At 39.8% G+C, this 20892-nt stretch overlaps 1 protein-coding gene across 1 annotated transcript in view; it reads right to left on the reverse strand.

Annotated features, from left to right (window-relative positions):
* The window catches only part of GPR179 (G protein-coupled receptor 179), a 1377357-nt gene that overhangs the window by 188903 nt on the left and 1167562 nt on the right, over positions 1-20892 (reverse strand). The gene's annotated exons all lie outside the window — the stretch shown is intronic.

Below are 20892 nucleotides of genomic sequence, written 5' to 3' on the forward strand. Positions count from 1 at the left end.
GCCTTATGGTTATTTTTAAAATTAGTTCTGATAATAAGTTCATAGTTGGCCATACATACTTATCATTTTTAGATCCCTTTATAATGATGAAGTGGACATGTTTTATAATGATAAAGTGGACACGTTTTACAATGATGAAGTGGACATGTTTTATAATGATAAAGTGGATACGTTTTACAATGATGAAGTGGACGTGTTTTACAATGATAAAGTGGACATGTTTTACAATGATGAAGTGGACATGTTTTATAATGATAAAGTGGACACGTTTTACAATGATGAAGTGGACGTGTTTTACAATGATAAAGTGGACATGTTTTACAATGATGAAGTGGACATGTTTTATAATGATAAAGTGGACACGTTTTACAATGATGAAGTGGACGTGTTTTACAATGATAAAGTGGACATGTTTTACAATGATGAAGTGGACATGTTTTATAATGATAAAGTGGACACGTTTTACAATGATGAAGTGGACGTGTTTTACAATGATAAAGTGGACATGTTTTACAATGATGAAGTGGACATGTTTTATAATGATGAAGTGGACACGTTTTACAATGATGAAGTGGACATGTTTTATAATGATGATGTGGACATGTTTTATAATGATGACGTGGACATGTTTTATAATGATGAAGTGGACACGTTTTACAATGATGACGTGGACACATTTTACAATGATGACCTGGACATGTTTTATAATGATGATGTGGACATGTTTTATAATGATGACTTGGACACGTTTTACAATGATGACGTGAATTGTTTTACAATGATGAAGTGGACATGTTTTATAATGATGAAGTGGACATGTTTTACAATGATAAAGTGGACATGTTTTACAATGATGACATGGACATGTCTTGCTGATAGCCAGTACCTTTTTCTCTTTATTATGGAGTTTGCTGATATGTCAGTTCCACCACATGGGTTTAGTTTAAATCTCACCATTGAGTTTATACCAGATTGATAGGAAGACCTTCATGCATCTATCCAAGAGGGAGTAAAATTCCCAGGAGCAGGCAGCAGCCTCTATTACAAAGTTTTCTGTGAAGCTGTATCATTTGTGAGAGTCTAAAATGTCCGTAAATAGTAAAGAATTGGTTTCAGAGTAATCCCTGAATGTAGAAGAGTTATTAGGGGCCACAAAACAGGTTTTCACAGAAAAGATCACTGTGAGATAGTCCAATTTGACTAGGAAGGGGATGACAAATGGGGAGGTGCAACTGGGAAAAATGTTTGTTAGGACAAAATCAAGAAGACTAACACCTCCAGTGTGTACAGGGTCAATTTGGTGAAGTGTTTTGGAATTTTACAAAGTCCAGAAATCTCAGGGGATATTTGTTCTAGGTAGTCTAGTTTTACTAGTTTATGTGTGGATAGCTGACGTTATTTATAAGACAGGTATTTGATTCATTTGTTAACTTTTCCAACTGGTTAATGTATTCTTTGTATTCTGATAGGGTCATTGATGAGGATTTATATTTGGTTATACTGTGATAATAAATCTTATTGGGTATACCTAGGACTTCATCCAGTTCTAGGTTTATATCATGTGAAATCTGATGAGAGTCAATCGGGATGTAGATAATTTCAGATTCTCCCTTAGAGTTACTGATGGATCTGAATGCATAAGTATTGTACCCTTGAATGTAGGGAATGATCTCTCTACGTTGGATCAAGCTTTCTGTGATTCACAAATACTAATGTCCCTGATATTATCCAGATTGGAGTTACTATGTTGAGATGTCCATCAGGTGAATTTTGCCTAAAAGGCACTATGGGAGATAGCAAAAGTTTTAGCCAGTATGTGAAAACCAATGGTGAAAGATGCAGGCCATCCTTGCTAAAGCAGGTGGGTCTGTTACTATTTCATCCTATGCAGCCACACACTGGATATCTTCGAATGACACCATTTTATTAGCCAATTGTTAAATCCAGTTGTTTCATCCTTGTGTTTAGGCATCATTCTTGGTGATGGTAGAATGCTGCAAAATGCAAGGGTTTTGCCGTCTTAGAAGACTTGAGCAGAGAACTGAACAATGTCTCTCTATATCTCTCCTAGTGTAGAACACCTAAGATCCTTCACCTCTGCATATCTAACTACAAGGTTGTAATGGTTTATGGGGTGGTATAGGGATTTAAGGGCCCAAGAGACATCCCTAATCCTTGCAGAGAGAAGCAGCTGTCACTCTGTCCTTTGCCGAGCCAGTACGTTTTGGGTTTGTATCTCTTACAGTGGAGTCACTAGTGACTAAGGTTTTGCTGGAAAATACTGCAGGCTTATGGAACCTTAAGGGTACATGTTTGCAGCAGAGGTGACTTCCAGTAATAGCAGGTTTTGTTGAAGATGTGGTTGTAGTGCAATTATTTGTACTATATCACTGAGATAAGCTAGTAGCATGTCTCAGAGGTCTATGTGGTTTACGTAAGGTTTTCTTTACTACTTCAGCATGTGTAGAAATAATGTTTTGGTGCTGTTTACTAACAGCAGGTGGTATAAAGAGACTAACCTCCCATTTATATGTGCAGCTCTCACAAGTGGAAGCAGAATGTGTTAGAAGTGAGTTGCTAGTAAACGTAAGGCTGTTGCAATACTGTTACAGAAAATCAAGTGCTAGTAGGCTGGTCAAGCAGAAGGCCAAAGAAGTCAGGGACTCCATGCTGTCGGGTAGTGTTTTTTCCAGGACTACTGACTGCACAAATAATAGTTAATAGAATTAACAGAGTAATCTGATATAAAATCAATGCATAGCAGTGATGATTGAAGACACACAATGTATAATCAACTTAATTACAATAGTAAAAGGAGGATCAATTCTGAGAGAGATTTTATCTGAACTTAACTGGGTACTCTAGTTAACTGTGTGTACTCAGTATTCTGGACCTGTGGAATACAATGGGGTTGTAAATCAATTTAATTAGTTTAAGGAGAACCTCCACTAACCCGCGGTGGTGGGCTGAGGTAGCGTTGTCGCCTCACAGTAAGACGCTGTCCAGTTCGATTCTCAGCTAGAGCGTCTTCTGCATGGAGACATGCATGAATGGGCGTACCTTCGTTGAAGGTTGTGCGTCAGGCCTGGCAAGCCCGTACGTAAAAATCAACTGCCAATCATTAGCGGACCAGAGTTCCGCTGTGGCGACCCCTAACCAGGAAAAGCCGAAAGACACAAACAAAGGAGAACCTCCACTAAAAGATATCTGTGTGCTTACTAACAAGAGTGAATGAAAGAGACGTGGGAGGAAATTATATAGTCAGACTAACATAAGATGTAGACAGCTTGAGAACCATTGGGTTTAAGAGCACAACATGAACAAGTGATAGGGTAAAAAGAAGTTATGTCTTACTGTAACGTTCCATCTGTATTGTAGATCTTTATTCATTCCTTACTGTTAGGACCTCGGTTCCATCCTTGGAACCGATATAGCTGTTTCCCAGCTTGCGCAAGCCAAAAGCTCTCAGCTAAGAACCTACCCACAATGCCCCTCTCCTTGATACTCCAGATCGAGTTTTCCCACCCTAGATAAAAGATGTAGTAATAGGAAAAAAGTAGGAGGCTCTGTCTGAGCAAACACCCTAACCAGGAGTACCTAAAGTCCACCAGGAGTCCAGGCAGGAGGAAGGAGGGTGGTAAGTAATGAATGAATAAAGATCTACACCACAGATGGAACGTTATGGTAAGACATAACTTCTTTATCTGATGTTGTAAATCTTTATTCATTGCTTACTGTTAGGACGGAGTCCCCAGCTACTTGAGTCCTGGGTGGCCCTAAGGAAGGATATTCCTGAGCACCATAGAACCAAAAGATGCTCATGCTCTGGAGGCCAAATCCAATTTGTAATAAGATATGAAAATATGAGGTCTTACCCACGTGGCAGCTGCGCATATATCATCCATAAAGGCTATGGGATGAAAAGCTACAGAGATTATCCATATCATCAATATCATCCCTAGATCTGGTAGGTATTATTCTGGAAGGTAAGGGTAGCTTATTCTGTTGGTAGATAAAGGTAATAAAGTTTCTAAGCCAAGAGGATAAAGTCACTTTGGAAACAGGTTTACTCAATCTGGGTCCTGCAAAGGCCACAAACAATTGGTCTGTTTTCCTGAAAGATTTAGTCCTGTTCAAATAACAATGAAGCTGTTGGTGCACATCAAGGGTGTGCAAAAGGTACTCCCCTCTATTAGAATGCCTTGGGAAGAAAACCGGCAGGTCACTAGATTGGTTAATGGAAAAAACAGAAATGACCTTGGGCAAGAAGGAAGGGTCAGTACTAAGGGTCATCCTATCTGTGTGGAAGATTAAGTAAGGACTCTTGGCACTCAAGGCCTGCAGCTCAGATACTCTTCTCGCTGAGGTGAGTGCTACTAGAAGTATGGTTTTCCAAGACAGAAATTTCAAATCACATGAATAAAAGGGCTCAAAGGGAGAGCCTGTAAGAGATTGAAGCACCAGAGTCAAGTCCCAGGGATCTAAGGGAGGCTTGACCAGAGGTTTAACATGTAATACTCCCTTCAAAAAAGTTTTGCATAGGCGGTGTGACATAATTGAAGAATTTTCAAGACCATTATGAAAACTGGCGATAGCTGCTAAATGTACAGTGATCGTTGAAGCTGAGGCTCCTGCATGCAGGAGAGTAGTCAGGTATTGCAGAATCTTTTGAATAGGCATTGATAATGGGTCTAAGTTCTGGTCTTTGGCCCAAATAGAGAACCTAGTCCATTTACTATAATAAACCTTTCTAGTGGAAGGTTTGTGTGAGGCCAGAAGAATTTCACGAACAGGAGATGGGATGTCAGGCAGTCTGGCAATCATTGGAAGTGGAGGAATCAGGCTGTGAGCTTGAGACTGTGCAGGTTTGGAGGAATCAATCCCTGAGGATGGGATAACAGGTCCTAGGAATGATCGAGGATCCATGGGCTGTGAATCAGATGAGGCCTAGAAACGGGAACTAGACTTGACGTGGTCAGTAGGGAGCAATGAGAATCACTTTGCTTTTCAACCTCTGAGCTTTCTGGACAAATTTTGGAATGAGGGGAAACGGGGGAAAGGCATACAGAAGACCCGGGGGCCAATTGTTTATTAGAGTGTCCCTTGGTGGTTCCCCCTGAGGGGGGATCAAGGCACTATAGCTCCTGCATTTGTAATTCGCGGGGAAGCAAACAGGTCACAGCAAGACTTGCCCCAGTGTTGGAAGATCCGAGCTGCTATTATAGGATTGAGGGACCATTCGTGAGCCACCAGGATGTTCCTGCTCAGATTGTCCGCAATAAGGTTGGAACTCCCGGGAATGTGCATTAGTATAAGAAAGTGATTGGAAGCTATCGCCCAGTGCCACATCCTCATGGCTTCCTGGCACAGGGGGTAAGATCTGGTTCTGCCTTGCTTGTTGATATACCAGACGACTGACATTTTGTCTGACTGAATTGCAATGGTCCCCGAAGCAGGAATGCATGGAATGTTTGCAATGCTAAGAGAACTGCCCTCAGTTCCAGGACATTTATGTGCAAGTTGGCCTTGAGGGGGGTCCAGGTGCCTTGGACAGTCTTTCCCTGGAAATGCCCCCCCAATAGTGAAGTGTCTGTGGTCACCATGGCCGTGGGTTGGGGAAGACAGAACGGTCGACACCAAAGATTCTTTTGTGGCTCCATCCACCATAGCATTTTCTCCTTGCAACAGTTTGTAAGGCATATCATGTGGTTGAGTGGGTGGGCTAACAATGACCATTGTGCAGAAAGGAGCCACTGCAGGATTCTCATGTGCAGTCCCGCCAGTTGTACCAAAGTAATGGCAGCTGCCATGGAGCCCAAGAGTTGCAGTACAAGACATGCTGGTACAAACGTGTGAGGAAGAAGGTCTTGAAGTTGGTGTTGTATTTTCAAATGCCTGTGAGGGGGGAAAGAAGCTTGACAGGATGTTGTGTTGAAGACCGCTCCAATAAATTCCAGTGTCTTCACTGGAGACATCTGAGATTTGTCTCCAAAGGGACATGACAGAAGAGGCCCATTTGCAGTTTCCAGGAACAGAAGTTTTGAATACTAATACCGGCAAGTTTAAACAATTATTAATAACAGAAGGCAATCCATTGTTGCAGTTGTCATGTGTTGATTTGGCCAATAATACAAGTCAATATAAGAAAGAAACTGTTAACATTAGCGTCTTACAACTAACTAGAAGACTAGAAGAAACATTAATTAAATTGAGGAACGTACAATGGCAGAAGAGACACATGGAGGCTTGTGTCTCTTTCCAGGTAGTTCCTAGGGGTCTTCGAGTCCTCAAAATGCCGACCTTTGGTTCTACTTACCCTTCGTTACTTTCTAAGTGGCAAAAGTTAAATTTGGAGACCAGTGTTGGATACATGAAACTTTTGATAGAGTAATATGTTATGATAGAAAATGATCTTACCAGTGAAATTAGTAAAATGGAACAAGAATTGAGTTTGTTGATATCAAACACAAAAATGGATGAATTTGTTGGTGAACTATCAGTTATACTTACTTCTCTTGACAGTAGACTAATGTTAGCTAAAAAGAAGAAATTAGAAAGAGACTGTTCCGATTTTAGTAGGGGGAATGTATTTTCTTGGCCGAGGGAATCCACTCAAACCAGAGATGCTACCTCTCCCCATATGAGAGGACAACCTACAGTACAGCCTGTTCAGCCATCAACTTCCACCAATATGACATCATTTCCGCCCCTCAGTGGAGGAACAACAACGGCAGTAGCAGGGACACTACTCACAAGTAATGAACTAACAGATACACAGGCCTCAGTTCTTGAAGAGCCTGTCATTAGAAGGAAAGTTAATATACAAACAACTGGATCAGCGACAACCATGAGTGATTTATCATCACTCCCTTTTCCGCTTCCGTTTCGACCTGTGAATCAGCACTCATGGAGTCCCCACTACATGGGGAGGAAATGGAAAATTTCAGGTGAACAACGCGAACAACACGAGTTTCAGAAGAAATTGCTGAAACCGGTAAATCGGACATTACAATAAATTTATCTAAGCATGTATTGACATCTATAGAGAAAGCAGTTTTGAATAAGGGATTGTCTTTCATCCCTTCACAACATGTTAATGTGGTTGATTTGATAATTGATGTAAAATGTTTTACGAGAAATTTGGCACTGTCTTTACAATATAGTGATAATAGTAACAATGTTGATAATGATTATATTTTTAGAAAACCTTCAACTTATATGCCTACGCTACATCCATTGTTAAAGAGCTTTGAGAAATCATGTGAGAAAGATTTGTTAACTGCTTTTCAGCTTGATAAGCAAGAACTTAAACCAGAGTTTTACAACTTGAGTAAGGAAGAAAGGCAAGCTCTGAAGACCCTAGAGAATAACTGTTCGATTGTCATTAGACCAGCGGATAAAGGGGGAGCGGTTGTGATATTAGATAATGAATTTTATCACACTAGTATAAATACTATGTTAACAGACAGTAATACATATAAGAGTTTGACAATGTCCCAGTTAGATACATTGATTAAAGGGGTCTGTGATGATCTGTATGATATGTTGATGTGTAATATTATAGATGGGGAGTTATATAAATATTTTTTGGTAGAAAAACCGTTAATACCAACTTTTAGAGGTCTCCCCAAGATACACAAAGCATTGGTGAATCCACCACTCAGACCAATTGTATCCAGCAAAGGGTGGCTGACAGAAGCCATGTCTATTTATGTAGAGAAGCAACTACGGCCATTAGTGGAGTTAACTCACTCAATTTTAAGGGATACACAACATTTTTTAGAGAGCTTAGCGTCTTATAATAATGGCAGCTCTATGAGTGCTAGTGACTATATGGTTACGTTAGACGTTGCATCACTCTTCACGAGTATACCTAATGATGTTGGAATAGAATGTCTACGATTGTTTTTAATGCAGAGTGGGTTTAATAATGATAGGATCATTAAAATAACAATGTTGATGGACCTTATACTTACAAATAATGTGTTCACATATGACAGAAGATACTTTCTACAAATTATGGGAGTAGCAATGGGCACACCCTGTGCCAACTCTTATGCAAATTTAGTTTTGGCATATTGGGAGTATACTTATATCTTAGAACATATTTTTTTTCTCAATTCATTAAATATTACAGGCGTCTTGTAGACGATATCTTTCTCATTTGGGGAGGGGACCTTTCTACATTGCATGAGTTCATTACTTATATTAATGGAACAACGACTTTTCTTACTTTGACAGGCAAAAGTTCCCAGAATGAAATCGAATTTTTAGATGTGTTATTGAAGAAATGTGATGGTGTGATTACTACTGAAGTGTTTAAGAAGCCTTGTAGAAGGACTGCATTTTTACATCGTGACAGCATGCACCCATCACATATTCATAAGAATATTGTCAAGAGTCAGGCACTCAGGACTTCACGTATAGTTAGTGAGGATGAGGTGTTTTATGAAGCCATTAGAGATGTAAGGACAGATTTTGTAGAAAGAGGATATCACACGAATGTTTTAAGTGCAATACAAGAGATAGAGCGTGACACAGTAGGCCAACCCTATATCAAGAGGACTGGTCAGTTACAAGGCAGACAAGAAAATATTTCTACTCCTAGATTTAATAGATTTCTCATTCCCTATATGAACAACAATAAGAAAATAACACAGTTAATTAACAAGAACTGGAATATGTTATTGTTAGATGACGATATAAAAAAAGTAGTAGGGACTCATCCTAGATTTAGTTATAAGAACACAAAATCATTAAAACAAATTTTGTGTTATGAGAAGAGAAACAAGAGAGAATTCTTTCAGCTAGAAATGGGACTTTCCCCTGTCGTCACTGTAATCAGTGTGGATATATAGCCAACACCAACATCTTTATACATCCAGATACACATAAGAGATATGAGTTCCAACAATATACAGATTGTAGAACGAGGAATGTAGTCTATTTAGCCATGTGCCAGAAATGTAACAGTTTTTATGTTGGGAAAATGAATAGGACACTGAGAGAGAGAGAATAAGGGAACATGTATATGCTATTAGTAGAGAAAATGAGAGCAATGCGATAGCTAGACATGTTATCCATAATGATACAACACACAACTTTAAATTTTTAGTTTTAGAGTTAGTTATCCCCACAGAAAGACTAGGAGACATAGGAAATTATATAGAGAAAGAAGAAGGGAAGTGGATCATTAGATTACAAGCAGATAGAGGGCATGGCCTGAATGAGAGGGTTTCTTTAAAACCCTTTCTCAAAGACCGTGCCCTAAAACATTGACTAACCGCAATAGGAAATATTAGGTATTAGTTATAGTTAATTGTCTTATATGAGATTATAGATGTTTTACAACATATTGATTAGATGTTTTATATATGTTTGTGTTATTTTTAAGCTTTTAGGTTGTTGAATGCCATGACATGTATTAGTGAGAAGTATATATAAGTGATGGCACTTTAAAATTTTCATGATTACTTAGAATTTTATTGGTTGATTTTACACAAGTCATGATATTTTAATGGAGTTTTTATTAAAGATATTTTGAAAGTCTGATGAAGCGTTTATACAAACGTGAAAGCGCTTACTTGTTCTGAAATAAAGGAGTATTGGATTTTATTTGCGGATCTGCTTCGATTGTCATGGAGTGCCATACTTTCTTTTCATATTGGTTTGTTTCTACATTGTTTGGCTGGTACCTTACCCATTTGGTGTTTCTTCTTTACGTATTGAGATTTGTCTTTGTTGATTGTAATCACCAAGGGGAGAGCAAGATCTTGAGTGTAAGAGGCTGCAGACTAGGAGATTCCTGGTTGGAGTGGTAAGGAGCCAGTCGTCTAGATAGGGAAACATCCGGAATCCTTGTAGTCGAAGATGGGCTACCACAACTGCCATACATTTGGTGAACACTTGGGGGGCTGTTGAGAGACCGAATGGCAGTGCCCTGAACTGATAGTGATTGGCTCCCAACCAGAAGCGGAGAAATCTCCGGGAGTGGTGATCCATCTTTATGTGGTAGTACGCATCCTGTAGGTCTATAGAACACATCCAATTGTTCCTCCCTTGGAAGGGAAGAATGGACTGTACTGTGACCATCCGGAATTTTTGAGGTTTGATAAATTTGTTCAGTAGGCTGAGATCCAGGATTGGTCTCCAGTCCCCTGTCTTTTTTGGCACTAAAAAGAACCTCAAGTAAAACCCGGATCCTGTCTGTTCTGGTGGGACTGGTTGGATGACTCTTTTTCTTAGCAATTTTGCTATTTCTAAGGCTGATAATTCCCTTTGATTGGGCGGTACATCGGGGATTCGTTTGACGGGTCTGCGAGTTAGGTTGAAATGTATTTGGTAGCCTCTGGATATTATTCTCTGCACCCAAACATTGGTAGTATTAAGATGCCAGGCTGGTAGATGCAGAGAGAAATGACCCCCGACTGCTTCCAGAGGAAACCAATCGGGCAGCTGCTCAGGAGCGCTGGTAGGATCTGGCGGACAAAGAATCTCTGGCTCCCTGGTTACATGGACCCCCTCTACCCCGAAAGGGGCATCTTCCATACAAGTTGCTCCCTCTGTCCCAGGGAGTTCACCATGAGTGTCATGAAAGGATCCTTGGGATTTCTTGAACTATATCTTTTCCCACTTCTGGTTCCTGTAGTAGGGCCTCTGGGGGGTTGAAAAGCATATGCCCACAGCAGACAAGGTCTTTCCATCTTTCTCACTAAGTGTAAGTGTGTCACATACCTTGGGTCCAAAAAGTGCAGAGTCATTGACAGGAGTGTTAACGAAGGAAGATTTAAAGGGGTCAGCGAAATCACACAATTGCATTCAAGCATTACGTCTCATGACAACACCAGATGTGGCAGCATGAGCTGCCCCCTCGGCGGTGTGAGATATCAAATGCATTGAGGAGTTCGAGATGGATTCAAGGGTAGCTACCTGTGAGGCGACAGTGCCATGCACCTCATCAGGCAGTACCCCCACCAAAGAGGAAGACATTTCAGAAATGAGGTCTCTTTGGAGGCGAATAAAGCATGCCAGATAATTCAGTGACCGAATGGCGAAGGTCGCTGAAGTATAGGTCCACTTCCCTAGTCTGTCCATGGTCCAGGACTCCCTGTTTGAAGAATGAGCAGTGGAACTATTTTCTGCCAGATCCCTCTTGGTGGCCATCGCCATGACCATAGAATCAACTGTCAGCTGCTTGGACAAGTGGAGCTGGTCTTCAGGTGTAGATAAAGTTTTGTCCGGCCACCGGGGGACAGGTTCTACATTGTCCAGGGCCTTCCAGGCATGCTGTACAATTAGTTTAACAAGATCATCTGCTGGTGGGTCATCCAGAAAGTAGAACGCTGGACACAGAAGGCCTGCAGAAACACCAATTCCTCAGAAGAAGGGTTAGAGGACTTCCATTCCCCCCGCTGTTTGAAGATTTCAAGAATGTCTTCAAATGAAACGCCATCTGAGGGAGAATGAGGAGACCCTTCCCCTTCATCACAATCAATGTCTTCTATGATAGATTCCTCCGGGGAGTCAAGGTGCTTCCTCTTGCACTGTTTCTTCCGGGGTGGCTCTCCAGTGGGACCATCTGAGGAGGACTCTGGAGAAGGGGTTCCCTTCACAAGGGGTTCTGATACTGGTGTCCTAGGGGCTGGTTGTGAGCCTTCAGAGTGAAGGGCCCTATCCATCACCTATACAGCAGGTGCACCCAAGCCCACTTCCAGTTGAGGGGTTACAAGAGAACTGGAAGCCATCGGAACCATGGACATAGACAGTGCCAGCGAGAAAATAGCCGCCGGGTTAGGTACCAAGGTACGGACAGTCCAAGCATTGCTCTGAGAAAGCATCGGCTCCATTGTAGCCAATGCTGCAAGGGTGTTCAGTGCCAACAGGGGAGGCACTGCTGTTGTAGCCGAGACAGTATATACAGAAGCAGGTGCTGGGGGAGGATAAGCAGGGGAAGATGAGATAAAAGACTCTGATCCAGGAGGGACAGAAGGTCTAGCTGGAATGGGCAACCCCCTAGCTACCAGAAGCTGGTCCACAACCCACACTAGGTCTAGCTCAGAAAAACTCCTAGTGGATCTAAAAGAGGCTGCAGAAGGGGAATCAGGTCTTTCTAGAAAGGAGCTTAACCTCTGCCCCAAGAAAGGGGTCTAAGTAGGAGAATATCTTGTCCTTAGCAGATAATCGAATTTTGGACCTGATGGAGCTGAAGAAACGGTTGGCACCGTGGCTGGGGATGGTGTCAAGGCATGTGCAGTCATCGGAGCCCATGGAGCTGAAGAGGCTGTCAGCACCATGAACGGGGATAGTGCCGAGGCATGTACAGTCATTGGAGCCCATGGAGCCGAGGAAACTGTCGGCACCATGGACAGATGTGGTGCAGAGGTATGTACAGTTGTCGGAGCCCATGGAGCCGAGGAAACTGTCGGCACCGTGGACAGGGATGGAGCTGAGGCATAAACAGTCATCAGAACCGATGTGGGAGCCAAAGACAGCACCAAAGTCAGTGGTGCTGTGTTTGGAACAGAGATAGGAGTGAATACCATGGTCAGCACCAAGGGAGAGGACACAGATCCTGGTGCCAAAGAGGTCTGTGCCGAGGGCACCGGTGAAGCACAGAGCCAACTTGGTTCTATAACTGATGTGGATGCAGGAACTGAGTGACTCCATTTTTCCTTATATTTTTTGGTCTTAGGAGGGGGTGAGACCTCCGACCCAGATAGAGCCTCCGAGAAAGGTGTCTTGAGTAAACCTTTTAAAATAAGTTTATTCTTATGTTCTGCTAGTGTCCAATTAGTAAAACCAGCACAATCAGCTTTCACACTGTTTAAAACCCAACTTAGCTTTGTCTGACATGGTAAGGAAACAATGCTATCCTGTAGAAAAAAATTAAGGAAGAAATACCAGTGGAGTTATGTTAAGGAATACCACTAGTAAAAGGGGCCTGTCAAAGACAGGAGAGAGGGACAGTCAAAAGAGGTAAAAAATTAAATTACCAAGAAAAAGGGTAGGAAATAGGCCTAGGTTATAGGCGACAGTGATAAAAGACTAACTTGACTAAAAATTTTGAAATTCAGAAGAAAAATTGTCATAAAAACAACAAAATACTACTTAGCTTTGAGAGAGATGGCTAACACGTCTGACTAGGAACGCGGCAAACGAGATCTGGAGTATCTAGGAGAGGGGCATTGTGGGTAGATTCTTAGCTGAGAGTTTTTGGCTTGACGAGCTGGGAAACGGCTGTATCAGTTCCGAGGACAGAACCGAGGTCCTAACAGTAAGCAATGAATAAAGATTTACAACATCAGATGAAAGTTTTCCCCACACAGCAGTCTGTTCTATGGTACAGGATGTTCCAATGAGTCTTCTCTTGAAAACATTAGAATGATTTCTTTCCCTTTAAATAAAAATACTGGCTCTAGCTCCTTCCTCAGTTCACAGGTAATTCAATTCTAATTCTTATGACACTCCAAAAGACACAGTATTATTGTCTTCTAACCAGAACATTTAATGCTTTAGTAAACTGCAAGAAAATAAAAACATTGCAATCAAACAAGAAATAATATAATAAACAATGTAAGACATATAAATCAAGAAGGTTACCGTTTCCACACACATTAGTCTGTTCTATGGGAAAGGCTGTTCCACTGAGTTTTCTCTTGAAAATATTTAATTAAAAAAGCATTGTGAAGGCCCAAGATGAGTGCTGATGCAATGTGATTTTTGACCAGTGCTCCAAATGAAATTCAATGAAGCAGGGGTAAACAGTGGCAGTAACAATGACTCTCTTAAGGTAGCTAAATGTCTTATCATCTAATTAGTGATTCACTTGAATAGATGAATGATATTCCCACTGTCCCTACCTACTATCTAGCTAAGTCACAGACAGGGAAATGGACTCAATAGACTCAGCAGGAAAAGTAGAAAGTTCAGCTTGTTTGCTGTCTTATGAGTCGCACCCTACTCCTAGAATAATCCTGTAGACATTTGCTGCTGCCTTTTGAGTTGCTTGTTTGCTGTCTTATGAGTCGCACCCTACTCCTAGAATAATCCTGTAGACATTTGCTGCTGCCTTTTGAGTTGCTTGTTTGCTGTCTTATGAGTTGCACCCTACTCCTAGAATAATCCTGTAGACGTTTGCTGCTGCCTTTTGAGTTGCTTGTTTGCTGACTTATGAGTCTCACCCAACTCCTAGAATAATCCTGTAGACATTCTCTGCTACCTGTTGAGGTTTCAGTGTAAAGGGGAAATGGAACCTGGTTGTCAAGTCCTTCATCTCTATCGCGTACACTTATGGACAATTTAAAGTCCCTGATCCACCTTATGACAGGTCTTTAGAATGTGGGAAGAAATACAGACTCCAGACAGAGGGCACCCCAGCCAAGAACCAAACCAGAGAACCTCTTGCTGTGTGGCAGTAATTCTACTCACTATGGTGCCCTGATGTTGACTTTAGTTTATACTAAATCAGAGTTAGCTAAAATATATCTGTTTGTTCAATAATTGGCAGCAACTTTACTGCCATGTGACCAGTAAATGCTCCCATACCATCAAGTATTGTCAAAAAGTGATATAACTGCATCAGTCTCTTGGTGTTATTGACTCTCCTCTAACATTTTATCTTTCAAAATATGTACATGCTGCAGGTGTACCTCTGAAAGTCTTTGCTCAACAACTCTGAACAAAGGTGGGTGGATGGATGAAAGGCCCAAAATCAGGAACAATGTTTAAATATGGGTCTACTTTAGGACCTCGAAAGTGTAATAGCTCGAATGCATATGGCTCAAACCATATACATCGAACTATTAAACAATCGAAGTCCAAAAAAAAAAATTTTCAACTAGTGTAGGCAGGGGGGCTTACACCCCCCGCTACTTAAATATACCAACTCCGAGATTGCATTACATTGAAGTAAATGGAAATCTCCACCTACGGAGATTTCCGTTTACATTTTCGATGTTTTGCACTTTTGGTGTACACATGTCGAGAATATCGTATTTGATATTCTCGGACTTCGAGCACATAAAGTAGACCCTTTAAATATTACTATAATTCCTGTGAAAAGTGGTTTTACCTCAACATGCATTTCTGGAACACTAAGAAGTATGACATTGTATTGTCGGGTATTATTGATTGAAACTCCAAAAACAAGAACACTGCACGAACTAAGAAAAAACAAAAACGAGCTTGGAAGCGCAATCCCAAAAACTAATTTTATTAGCACAAGCTTTCGGAGGGCACAGTGTCTCTCCTTCTTCAGACAAGGAAAAAAAGCACACATCTAACTGTTATTATATATACAAAAGTTAATTAATCAATTTAAACTTAATTACTTAAAGGTGCATCTCTTAAAAAACCAAACAACAGTAGTGTTGTGTTCCAAAAGAATAGTAATACTAGTTAATAAATGCAAAGGACTCACAACTTCAGCTAAAACACTTCTATGTAGCTAAAATTACACTACATACTTAAAAACATTACTGCATTTCAATAAACCAAATCTATACATTTAAACCACAAATAAAAAAACATGTAAATATAAATACAAAATAAAAAATATATATTAAATAAAAAATAATAAATAAATAAAAAATGAGTAATACTAGACATGTAAACTTTGTAACTGTATACCAAAAGATTCAGAACTTGAATGAAAGCAGGCATTATATCACCTTTTCATGGAAAGAAATTTTAAAACACAACTAATTGAAACATGGTCGTTTAAACCAGGATACATGTAGGCACAAGTACAAACTTGCTAAGCCAACTCATCCATTTCTAAGAGGGCCTGCCACGGACCACCCCTGGTGTCAATTACTGTTTTACTAAGGATGGTGAATTTAAAACAGTGATCAGAAAAGTCACTAATGTGCCTTGCAAGGGCGTTGTTCAAATCATGCCTACTAATAGCGTATGTGTGTTCATAAATGCGCTGCTTTAACTTCCTCTCAGTCTTACCTGTGTAAAAAGCGGCGCATTTCTGACATAAAGCCACATAAACCACCCCATTGGTCTCGCAATTAAATTTCCCTTTAATGTTAAAGATCTGATTTATAATTTTAACTTTAGGGTCAGTACATATGTACTTTTATTGTCTACATGCTCCACATTTGCTCATGCCAATGGATCTATTACTACAAGACCACGATTTTACCTCAAGCATAGTTTTCAAGTTGTGTCCTTTTCTAAAAATAATTTTTGGGGCATCACCTAGTTTGCTACTTAAACTCATGTCCTCCATTATCAAAGCCTAATTTTTATTAAAGAGTTTCCTTATCTCAAAGTGGTCTACACTGAAAGTACACAAAAAAATGATTCCAAAGGAAACTTTACTCTTGTTATTGTCGTGAACATCTTGGTGTCCTATAGAGTCATCTATAAGGCTACCACTAACCCCTGAAAGGATAGGTTTAAAAAAAACAGAATTCCTTTTATGCGTTACCTCGGACTTAATGTCCAAAACCATTGAATAAGGGTAATCTCTATTGGTAAACATTTCACACAAATGTTCACATTCAGCCAGAAAGTCATCTGTTTCAGAAACCATCCTTGCCGCCCTAACCATTTTCCCTTTAACTACCGCCTTCTTTTGATGGCTAGGGTGGCAGCTCGTAAAATGAAGGAAGGCATTTGAATATGTAGGCTTTCTGTAGATGACACTCTTATATCTCAAATTAACTGTGTCCTTAATCAAAAGGATATCCAAATAGTTAATACTTGTCTCCTGTAAATTATACGTAAATTCCAAAAAATCAGTCATACTAGTGATACTTTCTAAAAACAATGGGACTTCAGAGGGTGGTGCTTTCCAGATTAAGAACATATCATCCTGGTGCCTAGTGTACCAGGCCACGTTCTTCACAAAACAGTCATTAAGGAACAAAAATGTCCTCTCCCAGTACGCCAGAACACAATTGGCAAAACTGTCACCACAGGGTGAACCCATTGCAACCCCAGATTTTTGTAAGAAAATTTTCCCATTAAATAGCATAAAATTGTTATTCAAAACAATACCTAACAGAGTCTCAATCAAATAAATCATGTTATCATCCAACCCCCTTTCATGCATAAATTCCCGAACCCAATGGGTACCTAGTTGTTGTGGTATCACGGTGTACAAATCTTTGATGTCAATGGTTAAAAACCAAGAAGTGATGTCAAATGGAACCTCACTGATATTCTGGAGGAAGCTCCAGGAATCCTTACAAATCTGGGATTCCTGATCAATTAATGGTCTCAGAATACTGTCAATGAATTTAGCACATACATAGGTTATGGAGCCCCGACTGTCCACTACAGGATGAAAAGGGGGGTTGGCCAGGGATTTATGAATTTTGGGAATACCAAACAAGACCGGTAATTTGGGAGTTAACATAATAAGGTATTGATACAAATCCAGATCAATCATTCTTTCCAAAAAAAGGTCCTCGATGATCCCCTTAATTCTAGCATAAGCCATGTTGACTTCATTAATGCTGACCACTTCATAGCAGTCAGTGTCTAAAAGTGTCAACATTTTCTCAACATATAGAATGTTGTCCATGAACACCAAACCACCCCCCCTTGTCGGGCTTCATAACCCTAATATTACAATTCTGTAGCATGGCTATAAATTCCCGCTGATGTCTAGTAATATTGACAGTTGATTTGTAAACTGAACGTCTATTAAATTTCAAAGCCCTTAAATCGAACTCGCACATTTTCTCAAATAGACGTAATGTCTCATTCAAAGGAGGGTTATAGGTACTGGAAACTCTAAGTGTGCTAGCATTAGAGTACATACCACCCATTAAGGTACTTAAATTCAATTTTCTTACATACAATTTGAGATCAATGATGGTCTTGACCATATCAAAATGTGAGTCCGGTACAAAGGACAAGCCCCTAGAAAAAAACGCAACCAAATCAGGGTCAATATTAAAAGATGTGTAGTTATATATTTTAAAATCACCATTAGAGTCAACTAAAATCACTGGGTCAGTAAAATGGCTCATCATCTCCTGCGCTGTGTCCGATTCCTGAAATTGCTCTGGTTGTTCTTCCCCTGGACATTCGTTTGTCTGGCTTTCTTGTTCTTGGGAAAACCCTGTTGGTTGTTATCAAAATTTTGGCCATTACAACCCATAGACCCTTGGGAGTGAGAATTGCTGTTAACCCCATTAGTCCCATTAATGCTGTCATTGTTGTTATTGTTGTTAAGTAATCTTTCACTACGGCGAGGAGGCACAGCCTCATCATCGTGACCAATACATGCTTCATTGTCCTGATCATCTGCCACTCCAGGTGGCTCTAAGTTCGTGGCTCCAAAAATTCCGATGTTTTGTGGCCTGTTAAATAAAGAAGGAGGCCTAGGATATGCTTTATTAGCACCATATTCCTGGATGTCCCTAATTATTTTTTTCCGCTTAATGTTAGTTAACTTAAGCATAGTAGCTTGTATGCTGGAAAAGATACGAGAATAATCGTATTTATATCTTAAGAAATCTGCGTCTTTCTTAATGTTAGTCTCAAGCAGTTCCAATTCAGATTTCAAACACTCAATCTCCTTTTGGTACTGAGCAATTAACATGTTCATAAACTCAAAACCCTGTTTATCAAACAGGGCTAGAAGGTCCTTATGAAACTGGGAACCCTCAACCAATCCAACCGGAAAACGCCATTGCCTCAATCCCTTTGGGACTAAATGTTTAACCAAACACTCCTGTAAATACGAAATTTCAAGTTGCAGTTTCCTGCACTTGAAAAGTTTCTGGTCAAAAGTAGCAATTACGTTAACGATGTTACTTACAGTGGTTTCAGTCTTTTCCGTCTCTCCGTTGCCAGTTCCTTCACAGAAAAAGTTGATGTGACTTAAAAAAACGCTTATCGTAGGACAAGCAGCGTCATTCGGGTCAGCTGGAGTGTTCCTCAGCATGTCGTTGTTCGAACGGTCAGTACCAAAAGCTTGCCCCGGCTGAATCTCAAACGTTGTTGCGGTAGCCACAGAATTCTTATTTCCAGGATGAATGGAGCATAAACCACTTGCCGGCATCAAATTCCATTCCTCGGAATTACCTAATAAAGGCTGAACAGAACCATGACTTCTTAAAGGGACAGATGCACCAGCCGCTTGCAGACAGTCAATACGCTGGGTTAAGTTGTCCATGCGGCTCATAACCAACCTCAATAGGGTGGTTAGATTACCTTCGGCATTCGCCTCATCAGCATTACTTCTTTTGTTTGGTGAATTAACGCCATTAGCTTCCATTTGAGAAAATAAAGAACCTTGGTACGGCGTTCCCAAAACGCTCATTATTTTGATACAAACTCCAAAAAACAAGAACACTGCACAAACTAAGAAAAAACAAAAATGAGCTTGGAAGCGCAATCCCAAAAACTAATTTTTTTAGCACAAGCTTTCGGAGGGCACAGTGTCTCTCCTTCTTCAGACAAGGAAAAAAAGCACACATCTAACTGCTATTATATATACAAAAGTTAATTAATCAATTTAAACTTAATTACTTAAAGGTGCATCTCTTAAAAAACCAAACAACAGTAGTGTTGTGTTCCAAAAGAATATTAATACTAGTGAATAAATGCAAAGGCCTCACAACTTCAGCTAAAACACTTCTATGTAGCTAAAATTACACTACATACTTAAAAACATTACTGCATTTCAATAAACCAAATCTATACATTTAAACCACAAATAAAAAAACATGTAAATATAAATACAAAATAATTATATTTACAATTATTATTGATTGACTATAATCCTTAGTAATTTCTCAGAAAATCAAAAATTTTAGAAGGAACAGGGAAATATATCAGACAAAAATCACAAAATCAGGGATACTGTGCAGAAAAACAGAAACAGAAGGGAGGTATGACTTCCTCTGTTATGAGGTGCTGTTTCAGATATTTAATAAATATTTCAAAAGCAAATTGATTTTGACTGATTATAGCATGTATTTATAGTTTAAATAAAATACGCCAGCTCTGACAATTATGCATATATTCTTTACATTTCCATTTACTTATTGGATACTTTTATTGTCATGCTAGGTTTTTGCTTACTGGGATCTATTTTTTCTACTTGTCAAGGCCAGTCTTTAGGTTCTGTTGCTAAATCAGAGACTAAGAAATCAGTGACCCCTCTGCTTGGAAGACATGAAAACAATATATTCTTCTGCAGCCTATAATGTTAATTTTATTTTACTCTTTTCCAAGCATTATAGTGGTATATTTACATTTTAGGGCAGCAGCAGCATTCGTTCTCAAGCCTGTTAATCTGAGCCTTTTGGTCACTGTTTGCCTCGTGTTGACTGTGTCTCAGCACAGTGAAAGACTATATGGCATGATGATGTCAAAATACTTGACTAATGCTTCAGGAAAAACAATTACAAACATCTTCACATACGCACATGTACCCACCCCCCTCACACGCACACATGCACTCATTCACATATATACACAGACACAGATGTTCATATAAAATACAAGATTCTTTTTAGAGGGGCCCTATGACTGCAAGATTCATTGGTGCCTAAAATTAAGCATACATATTGATGTATAATGCCTACCGGTGTGCTGACTGTTGCTTATTTCTAAATGCATTTTTTATATTACTATGCTATTTGCTTATAATTACATTGGCACTTTGATTATTATTACTATGTGCATTTCGTTTATTGCTCAGCCCCATTTGCTTATTGAAATATCTGCTTTGTGCGTATGACATGCATTTTTCATTACTCTGTTCTGTTTGCTTATTATAAGATTTACTATTTGCCTGTCATTTTCTGGTTTCCTAGTTTATCTGCATTCCCAGGCACTTGCATAAACGAGTCCTTCACAGATCAGTAGTTCTTATTTATGAGCAAATCATGCATGAACATACTGTTATTTCTTTCAGAT

This window comes from Protopterus annectens, chromosome 13.part0 (assembly GCF_019279795.1).
Source record: "Protopterus annectens isolate FY-2018-M chromosome 13.part0, PAN1.0, whole genome shotgun sequence".
Lineage (NCBI taxonomy): Eukaryota > Metazoa > Chordata > Ceratodontiformes > Protopteridae > Protopterus > Protopterus annectens.